General features: G+C 50.6%; 1 protein-coding gene across 4 annotated transcripts in view; it reads right to left on the bottom strand.

Moving 5' to 3' along the window:
- Nucleotides 1–25,654, bottom strand: part of PRIMA1 (proline rich membrane anchor 1) — a 70,905-nt gene that overhangs the window by 18,804 nt on the left and 26,447 nt on the right. The gene's annotated exons all lie outside the window — the stretch shown is intronic.

The following is a 25,654-nucleotide window of genomic DNA, read 5'->3' as shown; positions in this document are numbered from 1 at the left end:
CAGGGTGCGGGGCAGGGACAGGGAGGAGAGAAAGGGAGGCCTGTCAACATCAGTTTCTTAAGCTATTTTTTTTTTTTTTACAAGAGACAAGTTTTCTCTCTTCTTGGGTTTGGTCCCTGTGGTGGGTACTGGTAGCGTCTCAGCCTGCACAGTGGCCACAATTTGAAAAAGTCATTGACAGAGCATTTGACAGGGGTTGCTGCAGGACCACCCTTGTCATTACTCAGTCCGTGGGGTCCTTGGGGAGAACACGTCCTTCCCTTTGGCACAGGCTGAGTGAGGGGACCCATGTACAGACAAAGCTTGCAACAAAGTCGGTTTGCTCTGCTCTGAGAAAAGCAGAGACATCATATAGCTTTACCCCAGAGGTTTTGGAAGACCTACATCCAACTGGGAAGAATTGCTTGGAATTGCAAAAGGAACGGAAGTGAGGGAAAGAGAAAAGGGGAGAGGGAGAGGGTGGAGGGACAAATAGACAGTTTATATAGACACTATTAGTTCGGGATGGTTCTTCAAGACATGTGAATATGTGTAACAGAATCAAAACTATGCCCTAGATTTAATAATAGGCACCATGAAGAGTGCAACAGTATGTGGGGATTCAGTGAATAATTTCCCAAAGGATGCCATGGGTGGTTTCATTATTATATTATTATTGATGATATTGTTGTTTGAATCATCAAGGTATAATTTACATATAGTGAAATACACCCATCTGAAGTGTAGCATCTGATCAGTTTTGACAAATGCATACACCAGTGTAAACCACACCTCTGTCATGACACACAGTATCACCATCAGCCCAGAAAGCTTCCTTGCGCCTTCTAGTCTGTCCTGACCCCAGAAGCAACCACTGTTCTGCTTTCTAAAATCACAGATTAGATTTGCTTGTTCTTGAAAGTCACATAAATGGAATCATGCAGTGCCTGGGTTTTTGTTTTGTTTTGTTTTTGCTTCCTTTATTTAGCAGTGTTTTTGTGATTCACCCACACTGTTGGATATTTAAATAGTTCCTTTCTTTTACAGCTGAACAGTATTCCATGATATGTATATACCACAGTTTGTTTATCCTGTTCAACTGTTGATGAATACCTAAGCTGTTCACAAGTTTTTACTTTTGTAAACAAAGCTGCTGTAAACACTCACAAATAGGCTATAGACAGCAGCCCGTGGGGATGCCCGCATCAGTGGCCCACAGTTTACCCAACATTGCCAAGGCTGGGGCGTTTGTCTACCAGAGAGTGGGCCCAGTGGGGACAGCACCCCTCCCCAGGCAGCACTTGAAAATCTTTGATGGCGGAGGTGGGAGGGGCTGTTTTTGATCACCCAGCAGCTATGGATACATGGTAGGACTGTCCCTCCAAAACCCACCAGGGCTCCTGTTGAGAAATTCCATCCGTGGAAACAGAAGGACAAGTTAATTCTAAACTTCATTTGGAATTAGATGCTAAATTTCAGAGCGCCTCTCTTGATGTTCTTTTCTTTTCATTCACTATTAATGAGGCGAGAATCTTCTTCTTGCTGACTGTTTTCAAGCACAATTAATGCTGAAAGCAGGAAGGTTTGTTCAAGAAGGTCCTTCTGCAGAGTTCCTTGCTAATATTCAGCAGTGTGAATATTACTCACCGCTTGCGTGTGAGGAAACCACCCCAGGCAAGATTACTACCAGATATGAAAAGAGGGAGGTGTTCTATGAAACAGTCCAAGACATAAATCTTGGATTTTGCCAAGAAAACAGCTATTGTGTTCAAAGAATGTGTCCTTATTTATCCCTGCTTGACTCATTCTTCTTATATTAGAGAAGATCAGGGGATGCTGGAGTCAGAGGAAGGCTGTGTGTGTGTGTGCTAAGTCGCTTCAGTCGTGTCTGACTCTATGCGACCCTATGGACTGTAGCCTGCCAGCCTCCTCTGTCCATGGGATTCTCCAGGCAAGAATCCTGGACTGGGTTGCCATGCCCTCCTCCAGGGGATCTTCCTGACCCAGGGATGGAACCCCTATCTCTTAACGTCTCCTGCATTGGCAGGTGGGTTCTTTACAACTAGCGCCACCTAAGAAGCCCCAGAGGAAGGCTAGGAGGTATCACTTCAGAAAAGAAAATAAATACTGAGTGAGGCGCAGGATCAAACAGCTTTTGCAGGGCCCAGGATGAGGACACTGGATCTTTAGGCTGCAGACCAGGTCCGCCCCTGCCTGAACTTCTCTCCCACTGGGCGTGGCCTCTCCTGCTTTCCAGTCTGTCCAGATAAGACTCTTCACCCTGTGGGCAGACTGATGATTCGTATTCAAGAAGATAGAATCATGAAGGTTTTCATTCATTAATTCATTTGTTCATCCACCAAACATTTACTAATAAGCACCCTCTGTGCCTGGTAGCATGCTGGGAGCTGGGAGTACAAGGATGAATCAGATGTCAACTGTGCCCTTTCCAGATCTAATGCCAGCTGCCCAAAATCTGATCACCTCGCTCAAGGAGCCAGCGGTCTCCGAGAGAAGAGACACAGAAGTGCTAACGTGCAAGGCCAAGGAGAGGAAGCCACTTAGGGTTCAAGGGAGAGGCGTGATGCCTTGTGAGAGGCAGGTGATCAGATGGAGGAAGCTGAGGCCACCAGAGTGTGAATTCCCAGACACAAGGCTGCCAGAGCGCTGCCTCCTCTGTCACCCACCTGCTCTCAGCCAAGATTCTGCGAACAAGACAGAAAGGCAGGAGCTGTCATGATATCTCAGGGGTCACGACACCCTCTCTCCTGGAACTCAATGAGGCTTTGTCTGCTGCATTCATTAAAGACCCCTGATGCCTGTAAAGATAATGAGGCTGGCATCCAGAGAGCGATTTAGAACGACATGGGCCGAGTTTCGCCTTATCAATGGAGTTGCTGTCTTTTCAGTCAAGAAATGCATCATTAAAAGCTCATATTCGGGACTTCTGCTTCTGGCCAAGATAAGGTAACGAGGGCCAGACTTGGCACCATTATACCCACTCTGGGAAACATCTCAAAAATATACCAAAAATATAAAAATGGTTTTCAAAATAGTGGACATCAAGGTAACAAAAGGCAGATCCTTGAGAGACAAGAAACAAAGGAGGTGAGAGTTCCCTGGTGGCCTCGTGAGTAGGGTCCCAAGCTGTCACTGCCACGGCCCGGGTTCAATCCCTGGTCGGGGAACTGAGATCCCATAAGCCAAGTGGCACAGCCGAACAAACCTCTCCCCAAAACCCCAAAATCCAAAAGAGGTGAGCTCCATGGCTTCTCTAGCTTACTGCTGGGAGACAGGTCCCAAATATCAGTCCTGGAAGGGCGAGACCCCCCCCCCCAACCCTACCAGGTCCAGCCCACTCAGAACATCAGGGAAGTTGGGCTCGGAGGGAGCAAGACAGATCAAAGTCCCCCACAGGGACTTTCGGAAGAGCAGACGGAGCCAAAAGCACACAAGTAATTCCACCCACAAACAGATAATTACATGCTGTGGCGAGTGCTGGAAAAGAAACGGAGAAGAGGCCAAGATGCCCCCACAAGTGTCTGGAAAAGAGGCAGTTGGGATGGGGTCGCTTCCGACGTCCCCGTCTGATCAGGCATCATGGATACTAAGCAGACCAAGGAGATTCCTGTCGGGGCGGGTGGGCCTGCCTGGAGTCTGGTGTCACGGGAGAACCGCATGAGGTCCCCTGCTCTCAGGGACAAGCGCCTCCCCTGCATTCCTCACCGGGGTGTTTGTGACTATCAAATGGGGTGATGGAGACAGTGTTCTTGAGGGAACCAGGAGGAGCACCAGCATTTGCTGAGCACCAACTCCGAGGCTGCTGTGCACTGCTGTGCCCCCCTTCAGCAGTGGGGACACAGCCAGGGACCTGATGGGGCTGGAACCCAGTGTGCCTGTGACAGCCCTCATGGCAAACTCAGCGTGTGTTTGCCTTCGACTTGGGATGGGCCGCTTCCATATGTCCTCAGAGAGCCGTCTGTGCCTTGGAGATACCCGATTGGCAGGAAGGAACTGAATGGGGCATGAATAGATCAAAGGAAAAGCAAGTTGCGGGGAAACAACCTTAGTCCTCCAAGATATTTTTCTAGGATTTCTAGAAGGGACTGAGAGCTGTGTTCTTTGTTTTAGCCTGATGTTTCCCTTGTGAGGCTGTGGTGGTGGTTCAGTTGCTCAGTAGTGTCCGACTCTTTGCAACCCCATGGATTGCAGCACACCAGGCTTCCTCGTCCTTCAACATCTCCTGGAGTTTGCTCGAGCTCATGTCCATTGAGTCGGTGATGAAACCATTGGGAGGTGGAGGCTGTGGTTTATCCATGTCTCGGCCTCTGGACCTGTACATGATCACCTGCAGAGGCCAGCCCCCTGCTCACCTGGCCCCCCATTTCTTGAGTGCAGCCTGAGTGCCAGGCCCTGCTGGTGACACCACAGGTGTGCAGGGCATCCTTAGACGTCTCTAACTTTCACAGTTTGGTGATTCATGGCCAGGCTGCCCAAGGGGCTTCCCGACTGATGCTCAGGAGCTGACCTTGGTAACGGCCAGGGGAGGAGGTGTGACCTGCACGGAGAGCTGAGACTCAGCTTCCAGCCCACCAGGCAGATCACAGCCACTGAGCGCGGCTTGTCTAGGGTCCCCTGAGCTGCAGAGACTGGTCTCCTTCAAGGGGCTAAGGTCTGTGAAACTGCTTCTCAAACCACAGTGGACACACTCAGCCTTTGCCATGGAAACTGAGGTCAGCCTCACGACATGGCCAGGAACTCACCAGCCTCAGGTCTCAGGGGCTGGGCTGGGCTTTGGGAGTAGATGCCAAGGGGGCCACACAGCCTTGATCCAAAAGACAGTCTCGGGGCACAGTTGGCCCTCAGGGTGGGTGGGCTCCCCCTTGGTTCCACGCTCTCCTGCCCACCTGGAAGCCCTTGAGGACCCCGTCCATCACATCTAGGAATTGTGCACACGCTGCAAGTTGATGGAGTGTCTGAAGAGCATCGAAGAGGATGTGTTCTCTCGCTCTGCCTCAGTCTGCTCACCTACACCCCTGTTGGTTTTATCTGGTTCACGAAGACAGCAAGGGGTCCAGGAACTTTGCTAATACACTTGTGTGGTGGCAAAACCTGGTCCTCAGACTGTTCAGACAAAGGAGGACACGAGGCTGGGGGTGGGGGGCAGACCTGGGTCTCAGGCCCCCCAGCCCTGCTTCACGTGCTGCCCCCACGGACCATGAAGGACCTGGGTTTGCAGTCCTGCACGGTCTTTCCCCTTCACTGCCCTGGGGCCCCCAGCCCTCTGCTGGGCTGCTTGACACAGACTGCAGGCCCCCTGGGGGGAAGGGGGGCACAGGGCGGGGGCCCCCCTCTCTCTCATGCCCCGCCCCCACACAGAGCCCATTGTCTCTGGACACAAGGGACCAAGTCAGGCCACTGCTCTCCATTCACGGGCACCCAGCCTCCACGGGGAGGCCTGTGCCAGGGGCGTCCAGCCGCCCGCCCGGGCCAGCTCGGAGTGGGGCCCTCATTTCCTCCCCAAAGATGCCAGAGTGTGTGGCCGGGCTTTAAACCACAGATACAGGTTCAGACCTTGGTGCTTTATACAAAGCCCTGAAATCAGCCCCTGCTTCTACAGAGAAAGGAGGAGTCTCCTTTGAGTTGGTCCACATGAAAATAGTGATCCTTTGCACCTCAGCTCAGAGGGCTTTTCCCCCTCCTCTGCCAATGGCAATCTGGCTTTGGGTGCAGCACAGAGACCCCCTTTCTCATGTCTTCCTCATGCCTCCCCCAGACCTGAGGTTCTCAGAGCAGGAAGCCCCCGGCTGCCCAGTAACAGCTGGCAGAAGGTCTGAATTCCAAGCTCTTGAAGGAGCCTCCACACCCCACCTTTTCCAGGACTCAGGGGCGCTCCCTCTCCACCCTGCAGGTTGGACACTGCAGCCTGAACGAGGGTCCCGGCCTCCAGTCCAGGGCCGGGAGGAGATGGTGTTCTTGGGAAGCAGGGCTGTACTGGGGCTGCTTGGGGAGGGGGGCTGTCTCACCCATTACCCTGCCATAGTCCTATTCCTTGTCTCCACTGCCTCCCAAATCTGGCCCAGGACTCCCTTCCTACTCCTGCCAGCTGGGCTGTGGAGGCCACAGCTGAGCTTTCCGGGTTTCTGTTCACTGTAGACTGAGATCACTGGTTTATGGAAACTCAGGAGGCCTTGGCCAGTTCTGGCCAGTGACATGAGGGGGAATATCTCCTGGGCACTTCCACAGCTGTCTCCTCGCTATTCAAGAGAGGCATGGAAACAGGCAGGAAATAGCCATGGAAATAGGTGGGCCTCTTTCCCTCATGGACACAGCCACGTCCTCTTTACCCCCAAAGAGAGCAGCTCTGGGGGGGGCGGGGCGCTGGGTGGATTACAGTGTAAAGTAGAGCGACCTCCAGGGGCAACTTTTGAACAAAGATGGATTTGGTGAAGGTGTTCATCACACCAGTACCTGAGGGAAGAGTCAGAGCAAAGGTCCTGAGGTCACTGCAGGCCTGGTGTGTCGTGGGCAAGGGGAGGACAAAAGGAGATGAGGTGGCTCAGGATTGAGGCTGTGAGAAGTGTTTCGGCTTTTACACTGAGAACGAGGTGCCCGGGGGGTCTGGAGAGAGGGTGGTAAGGTCTGACTTAAGTGTTGGCTCAATCACTCTGTGTTTAGACTGTGGACTGTGTGTGTGTGTATGCGTGTGTGTGTGAGGATGGGGAGTGTGGGAAGCTGGGAGGATATTGCTGATACCCAAGAGAGAGCTGACAGTGGGTGTCAGCTGTGGATGTGATAAGAAAAGGTAGATTCTGAGTACGTTTGGAAGGTTCAGTTCAGTTACGTCCAGTCACTCAGGCACGTCTGACTCTTTGCGACCCCATGAACCGCAGCATGCCAGGCCTCCCTGTCCATCACCAGCTCCCAGAGTCCACCCAAACCCATGTCCATTGAGTCAGTGATGTGACCCAACCATCTCATCCTCTGTCATCCCCTTCTCCTGCCCTCAATCTTTCCCAGCATCAGGGTCTTTTCAAATGAGTCAGCTCTTCGCATCAGGTGGCCAAAGTACTGGAGTTTCAGCCTCAACATGAGTTCTACCAATGAACACCGAGGACTGATCTCCTTTAGGATGGACTGGTTGGATCTCCTTGCAGTGCAAGGGACTCTCAAGAGTCTTCTCCAACACCACAGTTCAAAAGCATCAATTCTTCAGTGCTCAGCTCTCTTTATAGTCCAACTCTCACATCCATACATGACCACTAGAAAAACCATAGCCTTGACTAGACAGACCTTTGTTGACAAAGTAATGTCTCTGCTTTTGAATATGCTGTCTAGGTTGGTCATAACTTTCCTTCCAAGGAGTAAGCATCTTTTAATTTCATGGCTACAATCACCATCTGCAGTGATTTTGGAGCCCAGAAAAATAAAGTCAGCCACTGTTTCCACTGTTTCCCCTTCTATTTGCCATGAAGTGATGGGACCAGATGCCATGATCTTAGTTTTCTGAATGTTGAGCTTTAAGCCAACTTTTTCACTCTCCTCTTTCACTTTCATCAAGAAGCTCTTTAGTTCTTTTTCACTTTCTGCCATAAGGGTGGTGTCATCTGCATATCTGGGGTTATTGATATAAAGCTTGGATGTAGGTGTGAGAGATACAGAAGAGTTAAGAATGACTCGAAGGATTTGGGGTTGAGCACGCAGAAGGATGGAGCTGCCATGAGGGATGCGAAAGGCTGGGCAGGACGGGCTTGCTGGGTATGGAGATCGGGGGTGAAGTCTGAAATTGCCATCACACATGCAAGGGAGAAGGCAACTCACAGTGGGATCTAGATTCTGAGTTGAGAAGCAAAAGTTCTGTTGAAGGAATAAGCTTGGGGACCGTCAGCACAATTCCTGAGATGGCGTGAGATCGTCAAGTGAGAAAGCATGGATAGAGCAGAGCAGACAGTCTAGACCTGAGCCCCGAGGGGCCCCACGTAAAGAGGTCAAGGAACAGAGGAGGAGGCAGCCAAGGAGGCCAGGAGGAGAGGCCAGCAGGGGTACTAGGCAAGGCAAGGTGAAGTCTGTGGCCAAGGCAGGGCAGGACGTCGAGGAGGAGGGGATGGTCAGCGCCCCGTGTCCACTGTGGCTGAGGGGCAAGCGCCATGAGTCTGAGAGCCAGCTGCTGGAGGGAGCAACATGGTGGTCACCGTTGACCATCATAGAGGTGGTTTTGCAGGAGCCCTGGAAGAAGCTTGACTGGGGCCATATAGGAGAGAAGGTGCCGAGAGGAAAGGGAAACAGCACATATGCACGGCTTATTGGTGGAGTTTTGTTGCAAAACGGAACAGCAACATGCAGCCATAGCTGGGGGAAGAAATGGTAGAAGAGAAGGATTCTAAGATGGGAGGTGGAGCGTACATGTGCTGGTGGGTGTGACTCAGGGGAGGGTCGGCCCGCACACAGGTGGGGAGAGCTGTGCTGTGGAGGAAAGGTGGGGGCGGAGGGGTGGCTGACAGGTGGGAGTTGGTGGAAGCGGCCTTCAGACGGTGTCAGTCATCTCAGCGAAGAGGGAGGCAGGTCAGCAGCTGAGAGAAGGATGAGGGACAGGTGATGGGTGTTCGAGGGGAGCAGAGAAGGTGTGATCTGCTTCCCCAGGAGGGCAGGTGAGTGACTGGCTGGGGAAGGGAGGAGTGTAAAGGACCAGGGATGTGAAATCGAGTCCAGTTCAAGGTTGGCCGTTTTGCCCAGCTGCCTTCAGTTGCCAAGGGGAAGCCAGGTTCGCCCAGCGTGTATGATGATGTGAATGCAGGGCGAAGGGGTTGAGGGCACACCAGGGGGGTTAACACAGGACCAGAGGCAGGAACTGAGACACACATAGTGATCACATGAAGGCGCCCAACTTCACTTGGGTGGGTGCTGGAGCTGGGGTTTGAACCCAGACATCTGGCTCCAGGGTGGACCCGTAACTGCTACACAGATAAAAAACAAGTGAGCAAGCACACCCAGAGAGGGCAATGCCGTGTGTGGAAAGGAGAGATGAGTGTCACCTTGGGCTTTGGGGAAGCCTCTTTGAGGAGGTGGCATTTTGGCTGAGTCCTGCAGGGTTAAGGGGAGGGGACAGCCCTATAGAAAAGTCCTCTCTCGGTTGGCCTAGGTCACGATGGAGGGGATGGGGAACAGGCAGCTGGTGCCCCAAGTCTCCGCTTCTCTGCTGGTGCTAGGAGGGGTGAAGCCCTGGAGAGGGGCGCCAGGCCCTTCCATCTGTGAGTCCCAGCCAGTTCCCCAAGCGCCATGGGACGTTCACTCTGATTTATTTCCACCCGGCATCCCAGGCACGGAGCCCAGCATGGTGGCAGCGTGGCTGCTTATCATAAAACACACAGTTCTGAGGCTCAGCTCCTGAGGAGGGCACTAAATAAAACCTGATACATTATTAATAACTGTCTCCATCATTCCTGGGCCTAATTAGGAAAGGAAAATTATGAATTGGACTGAAGTCTCTGTGGTGGGGGCGGCCTCAGCATTCCCCATGTCAGGGAGAGGTATGGGCGGAGGCCGGGCAGGAGCCGAGAACAGCCGGCCGCTGCCTGGGACCATTCATCCTGCCTCTGGCGGCGACTGCAGGACGTCTCCCCTTGTTCTTGGCCCAAACAGTCCTCTTTGTGAGGCTCCTGAAGGCCGGGACTTGTCCTCGGCAGCCCTGCTGACTTTCAGGAGCCGTAGCCCACCCTTTGTCTGTGCCCTGCCCTGGGGACCCTCCCCAGATGTGTGAGTCTCAGGTCCTTCCCAGGGCTACAGAGGCACTGCCACCCCAAAGGGCCACAGTTGCCAGTTTAGAACAGCAGAGTGCTGTCCAGAAGTGACGAGACAGTGCCATGGGCGAAACCTCTGGGGGACCACCTTAGCCCACCCTCATGGCCCCGACTCATCATTCGAGGGCAAATCCATTCACTCACTTGATACCTATCCGCTAAGAGTCTATACTGTGCTAGGTGCTGGAGAGATGAAGGTCAGCAGTCAGGGACCCTGCCCTTAGGATCCAGTCTGCTGAAGAATGGACACTAACTCAGTCAGCACCAGCTAAATGCATACTTGACTCCTGCCTCACGAGATAACTGTGCATGTGCCTTAGGTACAAACAGCAGGAAACTACAAAACAAAACAAAAAAGAATTCCCTGAACCCGAAGAGCCAGTATATGTTGACTGAAAACAATGGGCTCATCTCTGTGAGTGGCTCATGACTTTGGGACAGGGACATGCTCCCAATGGTTTATGTTAAATGCCCAGCACCTAGTTGATATCCAATACATGTTGGATCACTTTCTCCCCTTCCAGAGGGCACTTAGATGATGGCAATCTCATAACTGCCCGGTCAGGTAGAATCTGCTTGGTCCAAACAGCTGTGTGGAGAGGGGTTCAGGATCAACTCAGACCACTGGTTGACTAACTCTGGTCCACAGGCCAAACCTGGCCCACCACCTGCTTTTGTAAACAAAGTTTTATTGAAACACAGACACCCATGTGTCTACATAATGTCATGGCTGCTTTCTTGCTGCATGGGCAGAGTTGAGTAGCTACAGCAGAAATTGTATGGCCCACAAAGCCTAAGCTATTACTCTCTGGCCTTTTACAGAACAAGTGCGTCCACCCCTCCCTAATTTCTAGTGCTCTTCACCTGAGGTTCTTAGATAAGCTTAGAAAGTTGACCTGACAGTCCCCTAAAATGATACCCCCAATTTTCATTTTACATGTGAACAGTCCACTCTTTCCATTTTATATTTTAGAAGGTCCCTTTACTCCAAATGTCACACCAGTGCCCTGGCAGGAGGTGTCTAGACATGTAACATGCAGCCTGTTCTGTCTGGGAGTTTTAATGGTGGCAGTCTTTTTTTCTTTTTAAATTAATTTTTTATTTTTGGCTGTGCTGGGTCTTTGTTGCTGCACAGGCTTTTCTCTAGTTTCAGAGAGTGGGGACTGCTCTCCAGTTGCGGGGTGCAGGCTTCTCACTGCAGTGGCTTCTCTTGTGGAAGAGAAGGGGCTCTAGAGCACAGGCTCAGTAGTTGTGGCTCACGGGTTGAGTTGCTCCGTGGCGTGTGGGGTCATCCCGGACCAGGGATCAAACCTGTGTCCCCTGCACTGGCAAGTGTATTCTTCACATCTCAGCCACCAGGGAAGGCCAACAGTGCCAGTCGTGACTTGGCCACACCACACCTCCTAAGTGCTCGGTTCCCGGGTGGGCATGACACTCCTTGGAAGGTTGATGGGGGGCATCTACTGTGGTAATATGCCAAGTATCGTCCGGAGCCCTACTGTGGGGGCGAAAAACCAAGGGCAGGGTTACCACCATAACACAGTTGATGGTTCTTCGATTCAGATCTAGGGCCTGTGAGCAGAGACAACGGGATTGGGGCAGAGTTAGGACTGACACCCCCAGGAGCTGCCTAAACTGTCGCTCAGTGGAGCAGGCTGACTCTTAAGGCTGGGACAGCCTGCTACTTTGGCATCAGGCTCCAAGACACTTCTGGCTCCGGCTCTGATAAAAGGCTTAGCCTCTCAGCAGTGGCACAGGCGGCTCTGTTTCATTCCTCCTCTGACAGTTCTAAGCACTCAAGAGAACCTCTGGCCCTTCTTCCTTCCCAAAGGCCCCTAGGGTACATCTCAGGGGTTTTTTTTTTAAGATTTTTTTTTTTATATGGACTATTTTTAAGGTCTTTATTGAATTTGTTACAATATCACTTCTGTTTTATGTTTTGGTTTTTTGGCGCTGAAGCATATGGAATCTTAGCTCCCTGACCAGGAATCGAACCCCTGCATGGGAAGGTGAAGTCTTAACCACTGGACCACCAGGTAAATCCCTCGGGGTCTTTTTCTTTGTTGGGCATTTGGACATCAGCTGTTGCAGCTGCCCCACCCCAGACTTCGCTGTGAAGGCATGTGAGGTAGGGCGGGAGCTGCTTCCTGCCTGTGCTGGGGTGCAGGAGGTGGGCAGCTACCTTGACTTTCCTGGGCACCTGCATTTTCTTTAGAAGCCTGCCCCGGGCTGCTAGAGTGGCCAAGCGGAGGCAGACAGCCTGGGAATTTACTCCTTAGAAGCCCAGAGAGTCCTCAACCAGTGCCCGGTACGAGGTGGGGCAATCCAGCCTCCGCCACCGGCTGGGGATAGCTGTGAGGCCTCACTAACCCGAAGAGTCCCCGCAGGATCGGGCTCAGGCCTCCTGGACTCTCACTTGACTTCGCCCCCTCCTTGTCCGCGTCTCTTCCATTTCCTTCTAGCCTCCCCTGGGAACACCTCCTTTAAGAATCTCTGTGACAACCTAGAGGGATGGGATGAGGTGGGAGTTGGGAGGGAGGTTTAAGAGGGAGGGGACATATGTGTACCTATGGCGGACTCACATCCAGCTATGGCAGAAACTAACAAGACTGAGCGACTAATACACATTCACACACACGCACACACACACCACAATATTGTAACTACCCGCCAATTAAAATTAAAAAAAAAAGACAATGCTATCAATAAATGAATGATTGATCAGAAAAAAAAGTGATGAGAACCTACTGTATAGCACAGGGAACTCTAGTGACCTAAATGGGAAGGGAATCTAAAAAAGAGGAGATACATGTATACATGGGCTAACCAGTGGTGCTAATGGTAAAGAACCCACCTGTCAATGCAGGGGACACTAAGAGATGTGGGTTCAATCCCTGAGTCAGGAAGATCCCCTGGAGGAGGGCATGACAACCCACTCCAGTATTCTGGCCTGGAGAATCCCATGGACAGAGGATGGGGGGCTACAGTCCACAGGATCGCAAAGAGTTGGACACGACTGAGGCGACTTAGCACGCACACATGCAGACGTCTAACTGATTCACTTTGCTGCACACCAGAAACTAACACAACATTGTACAGCAACTAAACGCCAATAAAAATTGAAAAAAACAGAATCCTTGTCTCTGTACACGTTGCTGTATTTAAAATGGATGACCACAAGGTCCTACTGTGTAGCACGGAGAACTCTGCTCAGTGTCACACGGCAGTCTGAATGGAAGGGGAGTCTGGGGGAGAATGGATACGTGTGTGTGTGTGTGTGTGTGTGTGTGTGTGTGTGTCCGCGTGCGCGCGCGCTTAGTTGCTCAGTCGTGTCTGACTCTTTGTGACCCCACGGACTGTAGCCCGCCAGGCTCCTCTGTCCATAGGATTTTCCAGGCAAGAATAGTGGAGCAGGTTGCTGTTCCCTTCTCCAGGGGACCTTCCCAACCCAGGGATGGAACCTGCATCTCCTGGGACTCTTGGATTAGCAGGCAAATTCTTTACCACTGAGCTACCTGGGAAGCCCAGGATATATGTATCAGTCAGTTAGTTCAGTCGCTCAGTTGTGTCCGACTCTTTGTGACCCCATGGACTGCAGCACACCAGGCCTCCGTTCCATCACCAACTCCCGGAGTTTACTCAAACTCATGTCCGTTGAGTTGGTAATGTCATCCAACCATCTCATCCTCTGTCGTCCCCTTCTTCTCCTGCCTTCAATCTTTCCCAGCATCAGGGTCTTTTCAAATGAGTCAGCTCTTCACATCAGGTGGCCAAAGTATTGGAGTTTCAGCTTCAACATCAGTCCTTTCAATGAACACCCAGGACTGATCTCCTTTAGGATGGACTGGTTGGATCTCCTTGCAGTCCAAGGGATTCTCAAGAGTCTTCTCCAATACCACAGTTCAAAAACATCAATTCTTTGGCGCTCAGCTTTCTTTGTAGTCCAACTCTCACATCCATACATGACTACTGGAAAAACCATAGTCTTGACTAGGCGGACCTTAGTTGGCAAATATCTCTGCTTTTTATATCTGTATATGTATGGCTAAGTCCCTTTGCTGTCCACTTGAAACTATCACAGCATTGTTAATTTGCTATACTCCAGTATAAAACAAAAAGTTAAAAAAAAAAAAAAAGAATTCTTGACCTAGCTCTGAGGACAGGGTCCATGTCAAGAGCCCCAGACATAAAGTCACCATGGTACTGAATGATCATGGTCTGCCTTTTAAGCATAACATAGATGAAATTACATCCCAAAGAGATTCATGTGCACTTTCTACATTCTTGATGGGTCCTTCCCAGAAGCCCCCTTTGCTAGTTCTAAGTCCTATTTAAAAGGTCCTAGTTGGGTTAACCTAAGGATGAATTTTGTCTAGGTTGCAACTTCAAAGGAATGATGATGCAGCTAGAAAAGATCACTGCCGCTCAGTTGGTTTTTGTTTGAAAAGGAAGAAGCCTGCAGTGTCTGTGGCTTTGGGATAAAATCATAATATTAAGGAGAAAAGAAACTCATACAGATGGTCCATGGCTGAGCTCCGATAGAGAAGCCACTAGCCGCATGTGACTACCTTAGTTTAATTAAGTTAAAAATGCAGTTCCTCACTTGTACTAGCTGTTTTAAGTGCTCAGTAGCCACATGTAGCTAATGGCTACCATAGAGACAGCACAGATACAGTTCATTCACATCATCACAGGAACTGTACTGGCTGGCACTGGTCCAGGGTGACGTGAGGTGAGATGTTCTACCTCCCTTTCCAAAAAGGCAGCCAAGAGTAGTTTGCATACCTCGTGGAAAACAAAATATGATAGCCCCATATATGGCGACAGTGCTATTTTCAAAGCATTCTTTTCTTCAGATTCTTTTATTTCATTCTCATTTCTTCTCCCCTGAAAATAGGGCAAGGCAGGACTTATGAGCACCATTTTACAGGTAAAGAGACTGAGGGTTCCTAAGGACCAAAGATGCGACGTCACAGAGCTGCTGGTAGAGGGAGACAGAACTGGAGCTGCTGAGTTGTCAGGCTTCTGCTACCGCTGCTGGGTCCTGGAGGAGGAAGTGGCAGCCCGCTCCAGTGTTCTTGCCTGGAGAATGCCATGGACAGAGGAGCCTGATGGGCTATAGTCCATGGAGTTGCAAAGAGTCAGATGCGACACTTGAGTCACTGCTGCAGGGATATTCCAGGACGATGGGAGCAGTGGGGAGGCCCAACGTCAGCTCTCTGATGTAAGTGTGTTGGGGCACAGCCCAACACCCACGCTTGGTGGACACCCTCAACAGCCACGTGGCTTGGGGAGTGGAACACATGACCAGAAGGGTGGTCACTGTGTCTCTGAGATAATGAGGCAGAAGTCTGCCGAGTGGCTCTGCCCTCCGTGATAAGCAGTTGTGCAGTTTCCCCGCTGAGGAAGGGGCCCAGGCCCATAAGAACCCCACCACCACTCTCTGTAGACAACTTCTGTGACGCCAGCCTGTCTGAAGGGTGGGGCGCACTGACACTGGGTGGAGGATCTCAAACTTGGCAACTGGCTCCTGCCTGGGAATTCTGTTCTCTTTCTGAACAAGCAGCTCATTCTAAAGATCAAGGCCACATAACCTGAAGGGGTTGCTTGGAAACCCCTGGAACTTTTGAAAGTCACTTCCTCAGTCTGGACTTCAAACGCCCATGTACCAGGCAGGAGTGGTGACCTGTCTGGAGCAGGGTTCCTCAGCCTCGACACTATTGATATGTGGGGCTGGATCATTCTTGGCTGAGGGAGCTATCCCGTGCATGGGACATGCCAGATGCCAGCCTCTACCCACTAGAGGCCACTAGCATCCCTCTCCCAACTGTGAAGACCAAATGTTCCCTGGGGAACAAAGTCTCCCAGTTGAAAATCAGGGGACTGGAAGGCCTCCAGGGCTCTTCCCTGGCTCCTCCACGTGGTGCAGACATGGATGCCTCCAGGGTGGGCAGAGCCAACCGTGCAGCCCAGACCCGCCCCCCAGAGTGCATCGCACCAATCCCAGCCAACGGAAGGAGTGAGACCTGATGCCCTCCCAGCTGGAACCTGAGATTCCAGGCCAATGGCCTCCACGATGACCCCCAGCTGCTGAGAGGCTGTGCGGCGGAACTGCCCGTAATAGCGTCCAAGAAGAGGCGAAGGCATTATTTTCCAAAGCCTCCATAATTCTCTCTGCCAAGGCAGGAGACAATGTGCCTTTGCCACCCACAGTCCAGTTCATTCTAAATCGGAGAACAAGGAGCCCATTCTCTCTCGGGAGGAGCAGGGGCCAGGCTGACATCTCTTCCAGGAAATGGTGGCCTTTGGCCTTCTCGGATTGCTGGCGAGGGTGACATAGAAACTGGGGAGCTGGGAATAGGCACTGCTCATATTGTCTTGTTTTTCTTTGGTGAAAGAAGGGGACATAAACCAATGGACGTTCCTCCCTGACCCGCCAGGCAGAACTCTTGTCATCTTTCCTGGGGACGAGGCCCAATAATAGTGGTTCTTCTAAAAAGTCACCAGAGACCATCCCTCGCTGACCTGGAGAGGTGATACCACCCTCTTTCAAACAGCACTCCCTTGATGGCGGAAGCTACAGTGGAGCGGGGTTTCTCTGTCCTATTCCAGGGCAGAGAAACTCAATGTCCCGGTGCAGGAGACCAAGGCCCAGGATGCATTCAACCCCACAAGGTGAACGAGGAACAACTTGCCTATGGTACAAAGATGCTGTGATCACCATCTGCACAAAGTCATGGCCACTATCATCTATGTTCACATGCAACACCAGACCTCTAGACTGGGCCCCCCAGGCTGTTTCGAGCCTTCACTTAACGTTTCCTGTTTGTCATCCGGCAGGTGAGCAAATGCCTAAGGTTTCAGAAGATTTCATGGAGGAATACTTTTATATCTGAAAAAGATTTCAAGGAGCTTAATAAAAACATAATGGTAATAACACTCTACCCCCACTCCCCACTCCCCCCGCTGTTTTGGTAATTGCTTGTTAAGTCACATTATCTGATTGAAGTCTCTTGATCCATCAAGGCACGTGGGTGTCACTGTCCTCAGCTAGTCCCCAATTTCAGAAGCTCAGTAAGGAGAGGTCATGGGAGAAGCCACGATTCCAGCACCGACTGATGCCCAAGTCCATTTACTTCCTACCATACATATCCTATTGCTAACCAAGCTAAAATCACTGGATTTTAGCAGCAGGGCACTTTGGCATGGCTGGAAGAACAGATTAGAACGTTGCCTGGGGGTGCCTGGACCTCAGACCTGTAGCTTCATTGAGGAATGTCCCTGGCCACACTCCCAGCCTCCACCAGCCCTTTACTTCTCCAGGCAAGAGTACTGGAGTGGGTTGCCATTGCCTTCTCCACTTAAGGGTGGCTGCTCCTGCTGCTAAGTCGCTTCAGTCGTGTCCGACTCTGTGCGACCCCATAGATGGCAGCCCACCAGGCTCCCCCATCCCTGGGATTCTCCAGGCAAGAACACTGGAGTGGGTTGCCATTTCCCTCTCCAATGCATGAAAGTGAGAAGTGCAAGTGAAGTCACTCAGTCGTGTCTGACCCTTAGCGACCCCATGGACTGCAGCCCACTAGGCTCCTCTGTCCATGGGATTCTCCAGGCAAGAGTACTGGAGAGGGGTGCCATTGAGGGTGGAGGGCAGGGCTTATTCAACCAAAGGGTCTGTGTGACATGCTCAAGACCTAGGAACACAAAGCTTGCTTCATGACCATCCTGAACCCCAGGAGCAATGCAAAAGGGAAATAAAATTCTCAGCAAGGGAGAGACTAGGGAGTAACTTTTCATATGACATTCAGGATGAATTCTCCCCTCTTTAATTCCATATAGTCATAGTCTCCCTAGACACACTGTTCCAAAATCCAATGGCCATTAAACACTTCAAGAACCCAGACACTGTCACCTGTTCTTCATTTTTCATGACAGCTGGCCACACAGGTCACCATAACCAACAGTCCCATCACCTGCCTTTGACAGGGACATCAATGGGGCCTCGAGGTGACGGCTGCCTCATACAGACAGGGTGACACTTCAGGAACCAGCTGTGTCCACCTGCTTCAGAAACCCGAGGTACCACAAAGGCCACGGTCGCGAGACAGCATCCCATACACACGCTAGGGATGTTATCAGATAGAATATGTATTCCACTTATTATGTTTTGGCAATGCTTTCACATCAGTATGATCAGAGCTGCCTTTTTAAAAAATTGCTGAATGGACCACCACGGTATGAATGTACCAGGGTTTAGCCAGTCAGTTCAGAAGAGGCTGTCTTTCAAATGCAGGACCTCAACTCTCTGTCATTTGCTGCCAAAATCTGAGTTGTGGGGTCTGTGATTCATCTCATTGAGTGTGAACATGCACACGTTTCATCGCAGAACTATTATCAGGTGCTGGGCTGCCTGGGGTGATACTTGATCCACAGTACATGTGTGACACTGCTTTTGTAAAATCTGGAGCATTCTGATTTCTGAAACACAGCTAGGTCCAAGTTTCAGACAAGGGGTGTGGAGCCTTTCCAGTACTTCTGTTAGGTAATGTGGTAAACTAGACGCAAGGAGTCCCTGTGGCCTTGGTTCCCGTCTCAAATCCACCCCGACACCAATTCAGCATCTCCTCTACCCCCACCCCACCTCCAGGACCAACCTCCAGGCAGTAATGAGGAACGAGCATTTACCAAAGGTTTCCTAGAGCAGGGGTCCCCAACCCCCAGGCCATGGACTGGTACTGTCTGTGGCCTGTTCAGGAACCAGGCTGCACAGCAGGAGCTGAGCAGTGGGCGAGTGAGTGAAGTTTCATCTGTATTTACAGCTGCTCCCCATCACTTGCATTACCGTCTGAGCTCTGCCTCCTGTCAGATCAGCAGCGGCATTAGATTCTCAAAGGAGCTCCAACCCTGCTGTGAACTGTGCATGCGAGGGATCTAGGTGGTGTGCTCCTTGTGAGTCTAAAGTCCGATGATCTGATTCTGAGTTGTACAATTATTTCATTGTATATCACAAGGTAATAATAATAGAAATAAAGTGCACAATAAAAGTAATTCACTTTTACATGAATCATCCCAAAACCATCCTCCACCCCCTGTTCAGGGGAATATTGTCTTACATGAAACCAGTCCCTGGTGCCAAAAGGCTGGGGACTGCTGCCCTAGAGAAGCAGGAAAGGACCACCAAGCTTAGCAAAGAACACAAGACTCCCTCCAGTCCCTCCAGGCTCCCCTGCCCCAACAGAGTTCTTCCTGCCACCTGCAGCCACCTTCTCTCTCCTTTCCTCCCTTCCCCGAGCCCACACTGCCTCAAACTCCCCTTGTCACCTTGAGGACTCCACTCTGAACCTTGGTTCACACTTCCCATTCAATAGCACAGGGAGATGCTGATTTTTAAGAAAACACAGAAATCGGGGTTTTTAAAACGTGACGTATCTTTTATTCCCAGCACCTTGCCCAAGTTCCCAACTGAGCGTCTCCACCTGGATAGTCCACAGGTCATTTCAGACTGTCCGTGTCCCAAACCCAACTCCTTATTTTTCACCCCACAACCCCCTCCTCCCGCAATCACCTACTCACCCACCTGCTCATTTCAGAAACAACACAATTTTTTCTTTCTTTTTTTTAAACACTGGGCGTGGCCCGTGAGGCCACAGCCCATCAGTGTGGCATCTGATATGCCTTCCGCTCCCATCCTTCTGGGAGGCAATGACCCGGGTGATGGCCTCGGTAACGGATCAGCTTTAATCTACCTCTGGGAATAAAGGAGGAAAAGGAAGCTGTCATCTTGAAAAAGGGAAAGAAAGTGGTGGCAGTGTTCTTAGGTCCTGGGCTGCACGTGGCCTCTCCCTGGCCTGCCTCGGCTTCTTTCCTGTCTCTCTCCACACTCGCTCCCCAGAAGATGCATGTCGTCCCAGGCCTTCAAACACCAATCAGGTGCCAGCCACTCCCATATTTACAGTCTTATTCCCAGCACCTTGCCCAAGCTCCTGACTGAGCATTTCCACCTGGATAATCCACAGGTCGTTTCAGACTGTCTGTGTCCCAAAACCAACTCCTCACTTTTCACCCCACAACCCCCACCTCCCCCAATCACCCATTCACCCAGCCACTCATTTCAGAAAGTTGGGTGTCTTTCCTGCCATCCTCCCCATCCACTGCTCCCTCCATTCAATCCAACAAAAGTTAGTTCTTACTTTGAATTTGGCCTCCAGTCCCTTCTGCCCTCACCTGCCCCCTTGACAGCAGCCTTCTAACTGGTCTCTCCCTTCCCTCATCCATCCTCCACACGGCTGCCAGAATCTTCCTTGCAAAATTTAAATCAGATGCTAAACTTTGGCCACGCAGGTTCAAATCCTAATAGGGAAGAATCTAGAAACTTTCCAGGCAGTGATGGAACTGCTAACGCCAGCACAGAGTGGGAAGACTTCCAAGCAGGGGGGATGGAGAAGTTGTGGGATGTGCGTTCAAAAAAAAAGCAAGAAAGGAATTAGCCGTATTACTTAATGGCTATGCCTCGGAGACAGCAGCACTTAATAAACGTCAGCCGCCACCACCTCTACCTCCTGCTCACCCTCCTGGAGTGTCTCTCGGAATGAGGAGCAGTTTGGTGGAAATATCAGAGCCGGTAAATCCCACAGGGCTTTAAGAGGCCCACAGAAAGCATCTTAGAGTTGAGTACAGAGATGAACTGCTTTGCTGGTTATGAGCCCCAGAATGTTCTCAGAAATGAGACAAAAATCCTTTGTGTATTTCTGACTGTGAAGGAATGCAAGGTTCTGTCCTTGGGAGTGGGGCGTGGAGGCGGGGCTTTCTGCTGCAAATTGGGCGTGGCTTAGGGCTGGGGTGAACAGCCCCCCTCCATGTGCAGCCCTCCAAGCTCTCCAAGTCTCTGTGGTGAGCAGGGGGCTTCAGCACACTGGGCTCTGTCCTAATGGGAACTGGAGACCAGTGGAAAGGGAAGACAAGAAGACTGAAAAGAGCAAAAGTGGGGAGACGCTGAGAGAAACATTTAAAATCTTGAGGATATTAAGACAAAATTAGGTAGGTCTGTGTAGTGATAGATGCTGCCAGATTTGAACCGAGAAACGGAGAGCATGTTATGCGGCACCTAGCTTGATGGAGATGCTCCTGGCTTCTAAGAGGAATGAGGAGAGGCCATTGGGATTCCCCCTGGATTACCAGGGCAATCGGTGATTTGGAGGTATAAAAGGTTGCCCCCTTGGGACTTCCCTGGTGGTCCAGTGGCTAGGACTCCACACTCCCATTGCAGGAGATCCACGTTCAATCCCTGGTCAAGGAACTAGATCCCACACGCTGCAGCTAAAGATGCCACATGCTGCAGTGAAGACCGAAGACACCACGTGCCACAGCTAAGACCCAACAGAGCGAGAAAAAAAGAAAGGCTGGGGCCGCTCCCATCCCAAGCTCCTTGTGGTCTCCCCTGAAATCATACGCTTGATCGGCTCCTTCCCTCTCCAGTCCTGCTTCTCTCACTTCCCTCCTGCTTCCTCCTGAAAGCCCTCCTTCAGTGACGATAACACACACCTGAACCCAGCTCAGACTCTGCCCTAGGGCACCTGATATAAGACAAGATGACCAAGGAAAGTCAAGAAAGGCATGACCGCCATGAAGGTACAACCTGACACAAACTCCTGACCATGTAGGACCGTGTGTCCAAGCTCAACCTTCATATATCAGCACCGACAGCACAGGAAGAATGATAGCCCTGGTGACGGACACTGAGAGCCCTGCCCTCCAGCCGACCAGGATGCCAACAGCCACAACCAGCATTCTGGGGTCAGTACAACACGCCCCAAATCACTGAGTGTCTGGGAGCAAGGTGCTGTTTAGAGCTCTGTGGGGGTGCGCATGGGGATGAAGTGGACCCATCCTCTGCCTTCTAGGGGCCTGTGAGTTGCTGGAGTCCTCAAAGACCACTAGAGTCACTCAGCAATATAGCCACAAGCTCTCTAAGGACCTGGGCCAGGTCTTGCTTATTCTTCATGTCTCTGCTGTTGGCAAGGTGCTTTGTAAATGGTTGAGAAATGAATGTGAACTAGCCTCAAGCCATCATCCGAACTGAAACAGAATCATCAGAAGAGACAGTAACTGTCTTTCACGGTAGCGATGTGGGTCACTGAGTTTTCCGAAAATGGAAAGAATGAACTCTCCTCGGGACACTTGAAATCTGGCTGCATCAAAACAAGGCTTGGTGGCTATGCGGTTTCTCAGCAGGTCCCTGTTAGTACTCCTCCGAGGAGGGACTTTGTTGTGTAAATTGCAGGACATTTGTCATCCCTGGCCCCAATCATCAAACGTCACTTCTGCCCCAAGTCATTGTGACAATAGAGACAGGAATCCCTGCATTTCTAAATGGACCCTAGGGGGGCTGTTTTTACACCCCTCCCCACCCCATTGAGAACCACAGGTGGGAGCAAAGTCAGCTCAAGGTGAGAGAGGGAAGGAGAGTGGAGGAGAGCAGGGCACCGCCTGTGTGTGTGGTAGGGAGGGGAAGAGAAGATTCATCAGAACTTGGAAAAAGAGTGAACCTGGAGTACAAGAGAAAGGACTGGAAAGGGAGGGGAAGGGAAAGAGAAGTGCCTGTTACAAAGAAACAAGGGATTCTTGCATACAGGAGTAGATATGACGGTTATCTGAATTAAATTTGCCCATTTCAGTCCATTTTAGTTCACTGATTCCTAAGATACTGGTGTTCACTCTTGCCATCTGCATTTCCAACACAATCAGAGTTTAGAATCTCTTGAGCTCAGCAATTCTCCTGGTCCAGTAAGAAAGGAAAAAAAAAAAAAAACCCAGCTCTGCCTCAGGTGGCTGCTGAAGCAGCCCATTTGTAATCCCAAATTCCAGACCTGGAGGAGGGGAGGACTTCCTGGAAGAGGAGTGACCAAGAATAAGGACTTGCTGTCACCACCTGCTCTGGATGTGGGCAGAGGCCCCAGTGTAAACATCAAAGTCTGGAAGCTTCCCAGACAGACTGGTCCCAGACATCTTAAATCTTTACTGGGTTCCTTCTTCAGAGGACAAAGGGCAAAGGGCGGCATGGAGGCCAGGTCCCAGCCAGCCTGGATAAACTGAAGGAAGGCCCTCGCTGAAGGACTAACAGACACCATCCCCAGTTGCAGCCTGACCATATTTAGAGAGAGGAACGGGATGGAGAAGGAGCATAAATCAAGTCCCCATGAACCGGGCTGTAACGGGGATCAAAACAAGGCCAACATCTTGGCACGATCTTAGACGCACCAGTGTCCAGGGATTCGGCCTCCTTCCCATCTCTGTGAGATTAATCGTCTTCAAACACCACCGGATCGGCTTAACTCAGCTCAAAAGCTTTCACTATTCTAAAATCACATCCCAAATCCTCAGCTGGTCCATCCTGATACAGCTTTACTCTCCCATCACCCTCCCTACCCGCCTCCCCAGTATCCTACACTTCCAAATGGGACCATGCTGAGGCTTCCAACAGACCTTGGGACTCTGACTCCCGATTTCCCTCATGCTGTTTGTTTCACCTTCCAGCAGTGCTCATACCCTACTCTCCCCCTGCCCTCGCCCCATCTGCTCTTCAAAGTCCTAACTGCTCTCTGAGTCTCAGCTCCATGCCGCCTCCTCCGAGCAGTCATCCTTGATGGCTCAGAGCTCCCACCTCTGTGCTCAGCAGCACTTTGTATCCATTGTATGCTGCTTGATGACAGCTTTTTATCCCCCCTCCCCTCTAGCCAGTGATGGCAGGGAACAGTTCTGACTTATCTCTGTGTTTATCCCCCACTCCTCTAGCCTCCTCCAGGGCAGGGAAGAATTCTGACTTCTCTCTGTGTTGCCTGACTGAGCACCCAGTAGGTGCATAGGAGGTGAGCTGAGTGAATCAGCACCTTGCTCAGCAGATGGTCCCAGGGCCAACAAACTCTTGGCAGACACTGGTTGGCATCAACTTATAGTCTTCCTATCTCCTCCCTTAGACTCTTTTCCCTCCTCATTTTCCTCCACCCCATCCTGCTGGCTCTCTCTCCAAACTGCATCTGGGATCTGTCTGTCCACCTCTCCCTTGGCCACTGCCCCCATCCAGGCAGTCATCTTACTTCACCTGGACAAACAGCTGTAGCTTCCTGGCTGGTCTTCCCTACAACTCCTGTGCCCCTCAAGCCCACTCTCCACTCAGTCACCAATGATTGTCCTCAAAAGGAAAACTGTTAGTGCCACCTTCAGGGCCCAAACTTCTTTAATGGCTTCCCATGGCACTTTGGAAAAAATCCAGCTCTGTAGTCTGTAAACTGTGCTTCACAAGGCTCTGCGTGACTTGGCAGTAACATCTCTAACATCATTTTAAACCACTTTCCCCCTTGATCACCGTGCCCAACACAACCCTGACAGTTGTTCCCACACAGAGCCTTCATACATGCTGTTCCTCTGCCTGGAATGCTCTCCCTTAGTCTTCACAAGGCTAGTTCCTTCTTCTTCAAATATCAGACAGCTTGGACAGACATACCCTGGCCACTCTGTCCAAGGGAAGGCTCTCTCCATAGTCTCCCACTTCTGCCCTGTAATCACTATTATATCCTCACATTCCCAGCTCCTGCTACAGCATCCGGCCCAGAGTAAGAGTTCAGCAGATGTTTGAACACCTGCAACAATCTCCCCCTGGACACATAAACTCTAGTTTCATTTGGTTCTTGACTAACAAAGTTAGAAGGGTTTAGGGTTGTGAACTTTTTTTTAAAGCAAAAACCAAGAGTGGTTTATTGATGAATGTTTTTCAGAAAACTAAAAATAGAACTACCATATGACCCAGCAATTCCACTCCTGGGTATATATCCCCCCCCGCCACCAAAAAAAACCCACTAATTCGAAAAGATACATGCATCCTAATGTTCACAGCAGCATTATTTACAATTGCCAAGTTATGGAAGCAACCTAAGTGTCTATCAACAGATGAATGGATAAAGAAGATACAGTATATATATGTAATAGAATGCTGCTGCTGCTGCTAAGTCACTTCAGTCATGTCCGACTCTGTGTGACCCCACAGACAGCAGCCCACCAGGCTCCTCCGTCCCTGGGATTCTCCAGGCAAGAACACTGGAGTGGGTTGCCATTTCCTTCTCCAATGCCTGAGAGTGAAAAGTGAAAGTGAAGTTGCTCAGTCGTGTCCGACTCTTAGTGACCCCATGGACTGCAGCCCACCAGGCTCCTCCGCCCATGGGATTTTCCAGGCAAGAGTCCTGCAGTGAGGTGCCATCACCTTCTCCGCAATAGAATGCTACCCAGCCATAAAAAAAGAGTGAAATTTTATGATCAAAGCGTCAGTCCAAGAAGGCATAACAACTGTAAATGTGTATGCGCAGAACACAGGAGCACTTCAATGTGTAAGGCAAATGTTACAGACACAAAAGAAGAAACTGACAGTATTACAATAATAGTGGGGGACTTTAACACCTCACTTATGTCAGTGGACAGATCATCCAGACAGAAAATCATAAGTGAAAACAGGCCTTAAATAACACATTAGATCAGATGGATTTAATTGGTATTTATAAAGCATTCCATCTAAAAGCAGCAGAATACACGTTCTTTTCAAGTGAACATGGAACTTTCTCCAGGATAGATCACATGCTGGACCACAAAACAAGTCTTGGTAAATTTAGGAAAAATTTGAAATCATACCAGCATCTTTTCTGACCACAATGCTATGAGATTAGAAATCAAATACAAGGGAAAAACCTACAAGCACATGGAAGCTGGATAATATGTTACTGAATAACCAGTGGAACACTGAAAAAAATCAGTGGGTCATGGTGGAGAGTTCTGACAAAAAGTGGTCCACTGGAGAAGGGAATGGCAAACCGCTTCAGCATTCTTGCCTTGAGAAC

This window comes from Bos grunniens, chromosome 21 (assembly GCF_055505025.1).
Source record: "Bos grunniens cultivar Pamir isolate PY7600 chromosome 21, Bosgru_T2T1.0, whole genome shotgun sequence".
Taxonomy (NCBI): domain Eukaryota; kingdom Metazoa; phylum Chordata; class Mammalia; order Artiodactyla; family Bovidae; genus Bos; species Bos grunniens.
The sequence above is the reverse complement of the archived record's forward strand: the minus strand, read 5'-3'. Positions and strand labels throughout refer to the sequence as shown.